Genomic DNA, 13921 nt, shown 5'->3' with positions numbered 1-13921 from the left:
CTGTACACACTTCCTCCGATGAATATGCATTGGACTCGGGGCACTCTCCGTCGTCCGATCGAACGTCCGCCTGTGCGTGCTCGGTTGCGCTCCGCGTTACGACACCATCATAGCCGCCGCGTCAGCGGTTCCAATTTCACCGTCAAGCTCGGATTCACCTTCATCATCATCGAGGATGATCATCGTCGTCATCAATGTACTATTTTAGCGTTGGTCGATGCCTTTCGTCTTGTAAGTGTAGAGCTGCTTGCAAACGCTCGCCATTGCCCGTTCCCTCCTCCATCTAGCTCCATCTAACGTCTTCTACTGCCGCGTCAATGCTTCTCAACCACGGAGTCACCACCCTCATCTTCATCATCGATGATGATCATCGTCGTCAACAATGTGCTTTTTCAGCGATGCTTTTGGTCTTTGAAAAAAACGTCTCGGGCGTGAGCTCCTCGCGACCGGCTTCCATTTTTCCTTTGTCTTCCATTCTCATCTCCTGCTCGACGCTCTAGCTCCGCCTCTACTGACGCCCACCCGATCTTGTCAAAAGAGAGTCATCGCTGCCCTCTAGGGGCCAAAAATAGTCATTAGGCACAACAGACAGACTGGAAACTTTCACCAGACATGCGGAAGGGTTTCCTCTACCCGTTTCAAAAAAAAAAATCAAAAATCATTGGATGACGTCTTTTGACGTCATTGGCAGTGAACCGTAGGTTTTTACTTGACGTCATTAAACGTCAGTGGCAGTGAAAGAGTTAATCTAAAACTTTCCGACAACCATAGTGAGAGCTTCTTGACCATGCCATCGCAATCTGCCCCTGTTGTTTTAGGCCTTCCATGGTTAAATACGCATAGTCCTGACATTAATTGGGACATCCCTGACAGAATTGGAGTGTTTTCTGCCATTTCCACTGCCTGAAGTCTGCTAACCATTAGACAAACCTAGTCTCGAGGTCATTGAGTTGAATAACGTTCCTTCCGAGTATCATGACTTGAAAAAAGTATTCGGCAAAGACCAAGTCCAATCTTTGCCTCCACATCGTCCATATGACTGCGCTATAAACCTTATCCCGAATGCCCCATTACCAAATTCCAAACTGTACCAGGTCTCCCAACCTGAGCAGGAAGTGTTACTCGGGTACATAACTAAGTCACTAGCTACCGGTTTGATCAGTCCTTCGTCTTCCGAGTTCTTCTTCATTGATAAGAAGGACAAAACCTTACGTCCGTGTGTAGATTACCGGGGCCTTACCAATGGTCAAAGATAAATACCCACTACAGCTATTGGATTCAGCATTCGCTCCCTTACAGACCGCAACGGTGTTCACAAAATTAGATATGCGGAGTGCATACCATTTGGTGAGGATCAAAGAGGGGGATGAGTGGAAGACAGCATTTAAGACTCCGTTAGGTCACTTTGAATATCTGGTCATGCCCTTTGGACTCTCTAATGCCCCAGCCATTTTTTAATGGCTAATAAACGATGTGTTGAGAGACATGCTCAATCAGTTTTGTTTTGTCTACCATGACAATATCTTAATCTTTTCCAAAGATCTCAATAAACATGAATATCAGAATATCAGAATGGTGTTACAATGCTTGCTGGAGAACCGACTTGCGAAATGCGAGTTCCATTCTGAGTCAGTGCAATTCCTGGGGTTCATTGTAGAGAGGGGTCACTTAAGAGCAGACTCGGCGAAGATCCAAGCAGTAATCGGCTGGCCAACCCTGATCACAAGAAAGCAGTTACAGCAGTTTTTGGTCTTCGCTAATTTTTATCGACACTTCATACGAAATTACAGCCAGAAAGCAGGACCTCTGACGAGACTCAAGTCAAATAAGGTACAGTTTAAATGGAGCCCAAAAGCTGAGTCCGCCTTTGTCCAAACTCAAAGACTTATTCACTTGTCCACCAGTGGTGAATCATCCCAATCCCGAACTCTCTTTTGCTGTCGAGGTTGACGCATCGGACTCTGGAGTGGGAGCAGTCCTCTCACAGCGTGTCCAGGTCGACCAGAGGCTCCACCCCTGTGCCTTATTTTCCAGACGCCTCAGTTTTGCCGAGGCTAATAATGACGTGGGTACCCGCGAGCTACTGGACATCATTCTGGCTCTGCAGGAGTGGAGGCACTGGCTTAAGGGGGCCAAGGAACCATTTATAGTCTTCACGGACCACAATAACCTGGCCTACATCGACTCAATTCCGGACAGGCTTGTTGGGCGCTGATCCTCGCACGGTTCGACTTTACCGTGACTTATAGAAATGGCTCCTCCAACACCAAACCCGATGCTTTGTCTAGGATCCATGATCCAGCCGTGGAGGACACTAGCAACGAGACCATTGCTCCAAGTGACCAGGTGGTGGGAGCGTTACGATGGAGCCTGAGGTCCGGAGGGGAGATTGTTCATCCCCGTCCATCTGCGTCCAGAGTTGATCAATGGGGACATGCTTCGCAAGTCGCTTGCCACCCCGGAGTGAGACACACTCATTTCCTCATCGCGCAGAAGTTTTGGTGGGCTAGAATGCGGAGGAACATCGTCGAGTTCATCAGTGCTTGCTCAGTTTGTGCCTGCAGTAAGGCTTCCCATCGACCTCCAGCAGGATTGCTACGACTTTTACCAATTCCGTCAGGTCCGTGGTCACATGTGTCATGGACTTTATTACTGGTCTCCCTGTTTCCCGAGGCAACACAGTAAAACTGACTGTAGTAGATAGTTTCTCTAAAAAGGCTCATTTTGTCACCCTGCCAAAGCTGCCATCCGCCCTTGAGACTGCAAACTTGTTAATCCGCCACGTTTTCAGAGTCCACGGAATCCCCTGGACATTGTCTTGGACCGAGGCCCCCAGTTCATATCCCGTGTGTGACGAAATTTTGTGCAGCCTTGGGAGCCACAGCAAGCCTTTCTTCAGGCTATCACCCACAAACAACTGGGCAGACAGAAAGGGTCAATCAAGACTTGGAGGTCACAGTCATCCTACGTCTTGGTTCACTCACCTAGCATGGGTAGAATATGCCCACAATTCACTCTTCTCCTCTGCCACAGACCGCTCCCCTTTTAAGTCAGCTTATGGATAGTGCACCGCACTTCATATTGGTCAATAATTTGTAAAAATGACACCTACATGTGTGGACTGACCAAAAATATATAGTAGATCTTTGGGAAAAAAAACATGAAATTTACCAAATTGTGACTTAGGAGGTTTCAGCCTGACACCAGCAATATTCTTATTAGCCTACCCATATTTCCATGTAACATTTACCAATGAATGTTATATATCACTGCAAAAAGTCAACAGTGGCGTTTCAATTGTGTATATTGAAATTATTGGCAAGACCCCATCATTAAGTTTAAAGCAGTGGTTTTCAAAAGCAGCACCTACAAAAGTTAGGCTTAAGTGTTAAATGAGACAGTGATTTTATTTCTGGTGTAAGGAACTGCAAGCGGATCTTTACAGGCGGATGATGTAAAGTTGGCTAGTGAGATCACAGATCTGTGAAGTGGGCACTTAGAGACCACACGACAAGAGTTAGCTTGCGGGCGAACAGGGGCTTTTCTCTCAACCGATGGACGGGTAGCTGGCTTTTCCGTGGGTCATGGCCCTGCTAGATGTTGCCGCCGTGTCGGTCAACAAAACAGAGACGCACCAAAGACATTTAACCAATTATAAACACAGCCGCACAATTGACTAACACTGAATGACAGACATTTGAGCACATACATCCTGCTAGCAGCTAGTTAAATACCCATAATGCTTTGCATTTCGACATATTACAGTAACCTGAATACCACAAAATGCATACATTTGATGTTTTATATAACAATATCAAGATGTTCTACAAATTGCAGCATTCAGGGGAGATGCATTTTTGGTGCGTAATAGGGGTGTCCCCCCCCCAAAAAAAATCGCGAATCGCAATTCTCATTTTAGTACGATTCAGTATCGATTTTAAATGTCTCAAAATCGATTTTATTTAAATTATTTGATACTGTCTTGCACTTGTTTGTGTGTGCCTTTATTGGGAGCGCTGTTCATGTTGTACACGATTTGAGCACTTGGGGGCAGTGTGGTTCCGCACGTTCTGATACACTGTTACATTGTAGCCACATTAGAGAGAAGGAAAAAGTCACGATCAAGTTATTCTAATATAAGTTGTTTTTTTGCAGCGTAGGAAGAGCTTATGACGGTGAGTAATATTATGATGCGTCTCTGTATATATTCCTGAAGCGTTTTGTATGACTAGCTGTTCTTTTGAGTGATTAACGTGCCGCAAGTAGCGTGCTTATTAGTATTAGCGAGTCAGACAGGAGTAGACCATGACAATTCTTTGCACATCTATAAATTGGAGCAGAAATTATTGTCAATCAAATAATTTTGAATAAAAAAAGCGTTCTGAATCGAAAATCAATTGTGAATCGAATCGCAGACCCCAAAATCGGACTCAAATCGTTACACAGTCAAAGATTCCCACCCCTAGTGCGTAAGTATAGCTGTCTAGTTAAATGAATGCTGTTGTGGTATAAATGGGTCAGTTAGTGCGAAATAACTCGCATTTGTCCCAGATGTGAAGTGGAAGTGAACAATGAGCTCAAATTCTTATATAGTGGGGAGGGTTGATTCATCCCCGAGCTGAAATCACTATTTTAGACATGACCACAAACTAAATCAGGAAAAGTGAAACAGTTGAAAAGCAGTTTAAAGCTATATCTCCACAAAGTTCAGTTTTTGCACATTCTCAGCAATTATATTTCAACATGTTTGTTGTATTCAGAAACAAATCTTTCAATTCACTTTACAGGACCTATAAAATGTATTTAAGAGATATAAGGTCAACACAAGCAATAGTTACTGTATGTTCACCAAAACATTAATATATTCTGAATTATTCATTCAGATGGCTGCTTCTGTTGACACAGAGGCTCCTACACATACTGTAGTTTAATTGCACACTACAGCGGTAATTGAGCCACAGGTTTACCAGTTACTCACTGCGCTTCCATACTCCTGCGGCACTTCCGTACTTATCATGATTTTTAGTTGTTGTTGCGTCACCATTACATCACAACATTAGATCATTTAAATGTATGAATCAATTTTTAATTGTTTACATCTGCGAATTTGACCAGATTTATAATAACCGAGTCATTGTTGTTACTAGGAATAGACCGATAATTGGCCTGGCCGATTTACAGCGCCGATATTGGGCATTTTGACGAATATCGGTATTGGCCCTTTTTCAAAATATGACAGCCGATAAAAGGTGAAGCTAAAACCATTTTAATCTCAGGGAACTATTTATTAAATTTTTTATATTAACTTCATAAGAGATGCTCTTGACCCTGGGAACCTTCGGAACCTTTTGTTTCTGTTCAACATTAAAACAAAGAAATGTGTTTCTAGTTTTCATTTAACTTTGTAAGACATACTGATAACTTTAGGAGCTCCCTGAACATTTTTAAAAAAAATTTTTTTTAAAATGAAGTATATTCTCTTAACTCTTTCACTGCCAGACGTTTTCCGAAACGGGTTGTCCCCACTGCCAGCCGATTTAAGCATTTTGAGTGATCTTTCAAGGTCCACAGAAAATGTTGTGTTTGGACTATGGAAACACACATACTACCAAATGAAAGATTGGACTCTCATCTTTCATCAGAAAAAAAAAGTTTGTTTCTAGCTTATTCCGTTCTTCAGTAATCAACAATAGAAAATGGTAACTTTCACCGAAATTCTCTGTTTTGAAACAAAAAGTGGAGAAAAACGGCTTTTTGTGAAACGATGTTATTTCATGCACTTCAGTGAATTGTACACTTCTTTTTGTCCATGAATGATGCCACAAACACCTAAATAGTGCTTTACTTCTATAAAACAGTACCACCAACAATGAAAAAGTCTTTTTTATAACAAAAAAACCAGTTTATTTACATAGAAAACAGTAACAATTTGACAAACTATTTACAAAGGTGTACAACAGTACATGTGTGATTATTTACAATTGTGTGGATGTTTGAACTACATAAATTTTACTTTTGTGTGGTAAACAGTGTAACACTCGCCTGCGTGCAAGGGGACACTGCAAGATTTGCACCACAGCCTTGTCTCACTGCGAATGCCCCTTCGCATGCAGACCCGACACCTTCTTGCTGGCTTTTTTTTCCGGGAAGTAGCAGGCATGTGTTCCAGCGTGTGATTGGCCATGTTACCATCAAGTCGGCTTTCAGGATCAAAATACGGTGACCTGGTATTTTGTCTGGCTTCCTCATGCTATTCCATCCCAACTTCCTCCTGGTCTTGTGGCAACAGCCACCCTCTCACCACCTGCTGGATGAACTCCAAAAAAGGTTGACTCGTCCCAGGATTTTTTTTTTTGTACAATATGTAAGCATTGAACATGCATATTTGGAAAAGATAGGCAACAAACTTTTTGTGCCACTTCAACGTTTTCCGTGTGAATGGGTGGTACGAGATGTTTTGATCCATCTTGTCCACTCCATTCATCTTGGAATTGTAGTCCACAACACAAATTGGTTTTTCGAAAGGCACTTTTTTTTTTGTGCCTTCCGCCACACCTCCACTGTCCGCATTTCATCTTTGTGAAACGTTGTCACCATCCTCAACAAACGTTTGTCCTGCCATGCCACAATCATAACATTTGTGTTGTGCCTTACCAGTTTCCCCCCCACCCCAAGGCCAGTGTTGGTTAGGCACGTTATCTCACTGGGTTCACCCCTGTTCTTCCTCAGCGTTCCACAAACATTGGTGCGCGCTGCCAGGAGACGTTCACACAAAGCAATCGAGTTATAAAAATTGTCCATGAATAGTGTGTACCCATTTCCTGGCAGACGATCCAGTAAGTTGAACACTGTATCGGGGAGAGAACAACTAATGCCAACATAGGGTTGCATATTGAAACAATAGCCGGTTTGGGAGTCACACAAAATGTATGATTTGATCCCATATTTGACCGGCTTTTGGGGGTTGTACACTTTGAACGAAAGACGTCCCTGGAAACTCATCATTCCCTCATCAATACAAATATTCCTGCCCGGTTGAAACAGTTCCTTGAACTTGTTTACAACGTGATTGAACACAGGACGAATTTTAAATAGTTTGTCGTCTGAACTGTGTGCCGTCTCGTTGTCGTTGAAGTGCAGGAAACTCCAGATGAGCTGGAAGCGGTTTCGAGGCATTGCGCGACTGAAGAATGGTGTCGTCTCTATTTCGTCCTGAGTCCAATACATTTCGATACTGGGCTTGTTTTTATACCCAGGAGGAATTGGAGTGCAAAAAACGTTTTGAGCTCAGACACAGACACTGGCTTCCAAGCACGACTCCTGCAGTGTGGCAGACTTTCAGCCCGTTTTTGCATTGACTGACGTGCAAATAAGTTTGTCTGATCAGCAATGTGCTGCAGAAGTTCGTCTGTGATGAAGAGCTGCAGGAAGTCAACTGGCCGGGTTGAATTCAGCTCTGCTGCGGCACCTCTTGGTCCTGGCTCCACAGTAAAGGGGAAGGAGTTTGGCTGCCAGCCTGCTTCATGCCAGCCAGATTTTTGGGGATCTGCAAATATACATTTCAATATCATATAATATTCATTTTAGATCAGTGTGATGCAATATATATATATAAATATATATATTTACGTTTTTTCTTGGATCCACTGGTTGATGGACCTTTATTCTGCTCACTCTGAGGAGCGTCACTCTGAGCTGCAGCTGAAAGAAATATATACAATTACAATAATATCGAAAGAGCATTTTGTTTTGTTGTTGCGGTGTATTGAAAACACTTTTTTTATACCTCTCTTTGTCGTCTTTGCAGTGTGACGTCGCTGTGAGCACGATCCACGATCTATGAATGCACATTCACGTTACACGAGGTGCTAGCAGCGTGTTAGAAAAGTATCTCATAGCAAGTTTGTGCTTACCTTCGACGTCTTCTGCGGATGAAATACTGTCCGAATCACTTTCTCCGTGGTCAGACTGTACCCACTCCTCCGAAGAATATCCATCGGACTCAGGATACTCTTCGTCGTCGTCCGATTGAACGTCCTCGTGCGGAGAAGTGCTCGGTCGTGCACCACGTTTTCCGGCGGTAGCACCGCTAGCCTCCGAGGCCTTAACACGCGGTCGAAGCTGCCGCCGCGTCAACGCTGCAACTTCGGCATCAACCTCATTGTCGCCATCATCATCACCTTCGTCGGATTGAACGTCCTCGCGTGCAGAAGTGCTCGGTCGTGCACGACGTTTTCCGGCGCTAGCACCGCTAGCCTCTGAGGCCTGAGGACGTGAACGAAGCTGCCGCCGCGTCAACGCTGCAGCTTCGGCGTCAACCTCCTTATCACCATCATCATCGCGGTCATCATAATGGTGCACTTTAGCACTGGTTGATGCTTCTCCTTTTCCAAAAAATCGATCAAGCGTGGTCTGCTTCTTACCGTCGGCCGCCATTTTTCGTCTCTCCTCAACTCTCGTCTACTCCTCGACGCTCTAGCCCCGCCTGGCCTTTTATACTACTGACGCCCACCCGATCTTGTCAAAAGAGAGTCATCGCTGCCCTCTAGGGGCCAAAAATAGTCCTTATGCACAACAGACATACTTGAAACTTTCACCAGACATGCGGGAGGGTTTCCTCTACCCGTTTCAAAAAAAATAAAAATAAATCATTGGATGACGTCTTTTGACGTCATTGGCAGTGAAGCGTAGGTTTTTACTTGACGTCTTTAAACAACAGTGGCAGTGAAAGAGTTAAGAAAATAATATTAATAATAATTCTACATTTTGAAAATGTGTTCAATAAGTATTAATGCTTTAAGACATTACAACAAAGTCAAGATTGGCATTTGTATTTTAAAAAATGTTGACACCAATATTTTGTCCCCGTTTTACTCAAAATGAATATCGGCTTCACATATCGGTTATCGGCCTCCTTGACTACTAATAATCGTCCCTGAAAAAAAAAACATGTACAGTATCTCGAGTTGTTTTTAAAGAGTCTGGACAGTATTATGCTCTTCTTTGTCTCTTACTTGCTATTAGCTACTTGCCTCAAAGTAAACACTAATTTCTTCTCATCTATTGTTGTCATTTAGTATGTCTGCTTTCCAATGAAGCATTCTATAGGCTATTGGTTCTATTTTTGTTTTAATGCGAGCTGAGCAGAGTGCAGTGGACACTTGTCATTGGTGCAAGGAGTTGCCTTTGTGATTAAAGGTGTAATCTTCTGGTTGTTATGAATTATTTTTAAATTGAGGATTATTAGTTAATTTCTTAATTTTATATGAAACATTTTATGTTTGCAGTGCCTTAGAAGTATATAAACATTTTATCATCACCAAATATTTATAACTAGGTACAGTTTCTCTCCTTCTTTCATGTTTTGTGTTGAAAACAAACAAACATGGCATTTAACCTGAAATCTTAAGTAACCAGCAGGCCTATAGAGTTGACTTTGGAAGGCATCAAGCATTCCTTCTCAACACCACTTTAGCCTCTACCTCGACGCTCTTCAGGGTACTGGGCGGCGTGCCATCTAAGGGTTGCCATGACTCCTGAACAAGAAAGTGGCAGATTTTGGGAGAGGGCAGACTGGGGCTAATATTTTGATTCAGACAAAGGATGTCTTCACAGCGTAAGCCAAATACCGCGCATGGCTCTCTGGTAGGAACTCATGCGATCTCTCTTGATTTTCTAATTGTGCCAGCATGAAAGGCGCGCACAGGGCTGAATTCTGACTTAACGCTGGTAGCAAAAGTTTATGTGAAGCTTTTCTCTCCTGTTTTGGTTTGTTGCTCAGAAAATGGCGGACACCACCCCGCTGAACTACTTTCTTGCACGGGGGGTCACGTTAGAAAGGTTCGAGCAAAATGTCCTTCAATTCCTGCTGTTCTTTTGCATAGAAAAATTCAGATGATAAATCAGACGACATCACTGTGGCAATTTCATTGTCTGCTCTCTTCTTGTGCTGTAGCACTGCGACTGTCGGAATATTCCATTGTGAATGATTCTCTGGCACTGGCACAGTTAATGGTAGCTGAGCGTGGCATGCTTGATTACACTGGCATCTCTCTCTGTCTCAGCTCTCTACGCGCTTGGTTTTGGCTAAGTTGAATAAACCTCTCACCACAGTCACATTCATGCCGGCCAGAGAGGAGAAAACTCTCGCAGTTCTGTGGCCGTGGTTTGGATTGTAAGTCCACTATAGTCATTGCTGTTAGAACAGATTTGTGGGTACCGTTTTGCCACAATATTCCAAAAACACATCAGTTAGCACCAGATCTATTTTTTTAACCCAAGGTTGGTCCCCCCCTCCCCCCTTTGTTCTTGTATTATTGTTGAAACAAAAAATGTGTTGTGACAAGTGGCAAATACACCCCGGAGTAGTAAAAATAACTTTTTTTCTTCTTCTTGTTTTTAGGGCCTGGAACTAGAACCTGGCCAGACAGTCAACTGAGGAACACATCCATGAAGGGTACGTTTACGCTATCATGTCAGCATTTATTACACCAGGGATCATATTTGTGATGAATATTAATCATTCACCCTCAGCAATTTTCACTGAAACAACCCCCTTCTTTCCCGGCTCTTTTACTGGATTTTGATCGATTTTGCAAGGCCCACAGAACATGGGACCGACTAAAAGAAGATTAGACTCTCTTCTTTCATCAGGAAAAAAAGTATATTTTTCCGTTTTGCAACAGTTAGCTTTAGAACATAGCTAAGTTTCATTATTCACAAACCTGTTGAAAACACTGTGAAAAAGAGCTTGTTGCAACATGGCCATGGCCGATCTCTTATACTATGCTGCGACCTGCTGGCCTTTTTTTGTAATAACTACCATTGCTTTAAGCGCCCTCTTCAGGTCATGAGCTGCATCAAAGCCTTCTGTATATTCTAGCATAAAAACAACAACATATAAATATGTTTTGGGGAGTAAAGGACAAAGTATTAAAAAAAAAACAGTACATATACGTTTTTGGGACTAAATGAGTTAACAATTTTTTGGTTGTCACTTTGAATCTCTGCATCGTTACATGAATCGGTTGTTCTTGCTGATTATGTTGAGTGGAATTATTTTTATGCTTTGGCTATATAACCATGTGGCGCAAACCCGTAGATCCGATCTTGTGGCAAATCTGACAGCACAAGCTCGCCTCTGTGGGTCTTTGTCATTGTGGTGTGAGCATCGCCTTTAAATGATATATTTTTGCCTTTTCCTTTAATACTGACTAGCTAGATTCAGTGCTACACTTTCTAATCACACATTTGTAGCACGATGGCGTTATGTAAGTGTGAAGTCGGAAATATAAGAAAATGTGTGCATCCGGGTTGAGGTAGTAGGTTGTATGGTTTAGAATTATACCCTGGGAGTTAACTGTACAACCTTCTAGCTTTCCTTGGAGTACACGTATGACTTGAGAATGTGTTATACTCACCATACAGCACTGGACTGTACCAACCTCAGTGCCGTCCTATATTTGTGTTCTCATTTTACAGTTGACCTTTAGCTATGGTTGATCGCCAGTATTTTTAGACTTAATGCATTGTGGCTAGTCAGAGTATTCACACTGTACCGACCACATGCATCTTAAGTTGTTCTATGTGACGAAAGTACTTTACACATTCAAAACAGTACACATTGTTACTTTATTTTGTATCTTTAAAAGAGACGTATAGATCACATTAATATTACATTAATAATAGCCTATCAGTGGTGTTCCAATTGGTTATTTTCAAACTGGCAGAATATCACAACAATCTCGTAGTCATTATTCTTAAAGTGATTATTTAAATTAAACTCAATCACAGTCTTATTACGCACAAATCATTTCACACATCAATCACATCTAGTGGTGTAACGGATCACAAAAGTCACGGTTCAGATCGGATCACGGATTTAAGTCGCGGATCGGGTTGTTTTTCGGATCAGTACTCAATACTTTGTCTTCATTTGTTTTGTAAAACACTTTTAACCATTAAATAAAAATTTAAAAAAATTAAAAATGTCTAATATAGCCCTTTAGGGTTTATGAACACAACTTTAAGTGCAATTTGAGGCAGAAACATTCTTATTTTATATATGGTCCATGTATAAAATACCAAGATGGGTTAAAGTGTACCTAAAATCTAAACGGCTATGTTTGACATTTTCAGTTGAATGTTGTTTTTAATGAGCAAAAGTGTTTTATAAAATAAATGAGGAAGTTTATTTATTTATTTTTAATAATAGTGAAAAGACCTCAACGTGCAATTTAAGGCAATTCCCTTCCTTTAAACATGGAGAGTGAATTACAAAGTAGCCTTGGTCCAGAATATTGAAAAAAAATTCAAGCCAGGTAGTAGCTGTCAAACTCATTTACAGCTATCAGCCAGACACTCGTTGGTAATGCTAACAGCTAGCCGCTAGCCGCTTACGTCGGAGACTTCTGCCATATCATACAATGTAATTAATTAGTGGTTTCTTACTGTCCTAAATTAGCGATTGAATGTGAGTTAGAGAAGATAGCGTTGTGTTGATGTTGGTCGCAACCACAATGTTGATCACAACTACATTAAAGAAACGTCTAAAAGAGAAGTCAAGCTAGCCATCACGCCACGGCGTGGGCAAACTTCAAAGTAAAAGTGCACTAAGGTGATTTGCGTTGCTGTCATTGCTGTTTGTATTACTGTATTTGGCAACTTTATTTTGAAGTTAGGCTTATCGTGTTACTTTGAGTATGTTTCAGCTTCCTTGACATGTCTGAATGGTGTCCATTGCGAATGCGCACATGCTATGGTTGACGGATGTAAATATGTAGTCATTGTGCTAGCAAGGGAAGCTACAAGGAACAGTCTCAAACAGAACTTTGTTATAAATGTTTTTGTTGCAAATTCTAAAATCAGCAGATACTGACATGTTGCTGCTCTGTTCAGGCATGTTGTGACTTGCTGTTTATTGTGTTTGCACGCGATAGAAAGCATGGATACATATTGACCCAGGTTTCTTAAAAAAAAAAAATTGTATGTCTAATATAGCAGGAACTCACATTTCTTTCAAACTGTTAATACAGCTTTTAGAAAAACATGTCCTCAGCATGGCAACTGGCTGGTGTCTAGTTCTTGGAGTCATTTCTCCCTAAGCAAAATACAGTGAACGATGGATTAATTTAGAGATGTCAATCAATCGACAACTAGTTGATTATAAAATTAATTGACAGCCGTTTTATAATTGAGTAATTCTTTACAGACAGTGTTTAATTTAAAATTGCCCAAATATATATATATATATATATAATTACATTTATTTATTTAAAATAATAATAATAATCTGCTTTTACTTTGGAAAACAAACCAGTAAATCAATCAATTCCCAAACGGTTGTTCAATCTCTCTCGTGTGGTATTGCTTAATTGTTGTTTGGTTAATTTTCATCAATAGACAATATCAAATAAACAACACCAATTGGGATTTTTGTAATGCACTTTAATGCAAAATAAAATGTTATCACATTAATTTATGGACTAATCGATAGAACAATCGATTCGAAAAATATTTGATAGTGATATTCCTAGTTGCACGTTGAAGATGTTTATGATTCTGGAAAACAGTTTGAATGTAATATCCTTCACTTCACTATAGGCTTTAAGGGTGGGATTTTTTCATGATCTTTGGAAAATCCATAAAACATTGTATATTGGATTAACAATGATAATATAAAGAAGAGTGATTCTTTAGTCATAGAACTTGAGGCAAATCCCAAATTTGTGTAGCAGAACATTGCAGACCAGTTACAAGAAGTAGCAAAAGGAAACTACTTACCTGTGACCCAAGGTGTCTTACCTTAGACCCAACTATTTTTGATCAGCAATGATTAGTATATCTGGAGTTACACTAACCTGCCGGGTGATCCTGTTGTAGCATTGCAATGACAAAAGAGCGAAAGTGGTTTCTATGAGGT

The 13921-nt window shown here is 41.3% G+C and overlaps 1 long non-coding RNA gene across 2 annotated transcripts in view; it reads left to right on the top strand.

Annotated features, from left to right (window-relative positions):
- Positions 1–13921, top strand: part of LOC144036737 (uncharacterized) — an 83976-nt gene that overhangs the window by 50242 nt on the left and 19813 nt on the right. For both annotated transcript variants that reach the window (XR_013288720.1, XR_013288719.1), the window contains exon 2: positions 10403–10456. This is a non-coding gene — a long non-coding RNA (uncharacterized LOC144036737). The remainder of the gene's footprint in view (positions 1–10402; positions 10457–13921) is intronic.

The sequence above is a fragment of the Vanacampus margaritifer genome, chromosome 16, assembly GCF_051991255.1.
Source record: "Vanacampus margaritifer isolate UIUO_Vmar chromosome 16, RoL_Vmar_1.0, whole genome shotgun sequence".
NCBI classification, from domain to species: Eukaryota; Metazoa; Chordata; class Actinopteri; order Syngnathiformes; family Syngnathidae; genus Vanacampus; species Vanacampus margaritifer.
Note: the sequence above shows the minus strand (reverse complement) of the source record. Positions and strands in the feature narration are given on the sequence as shown.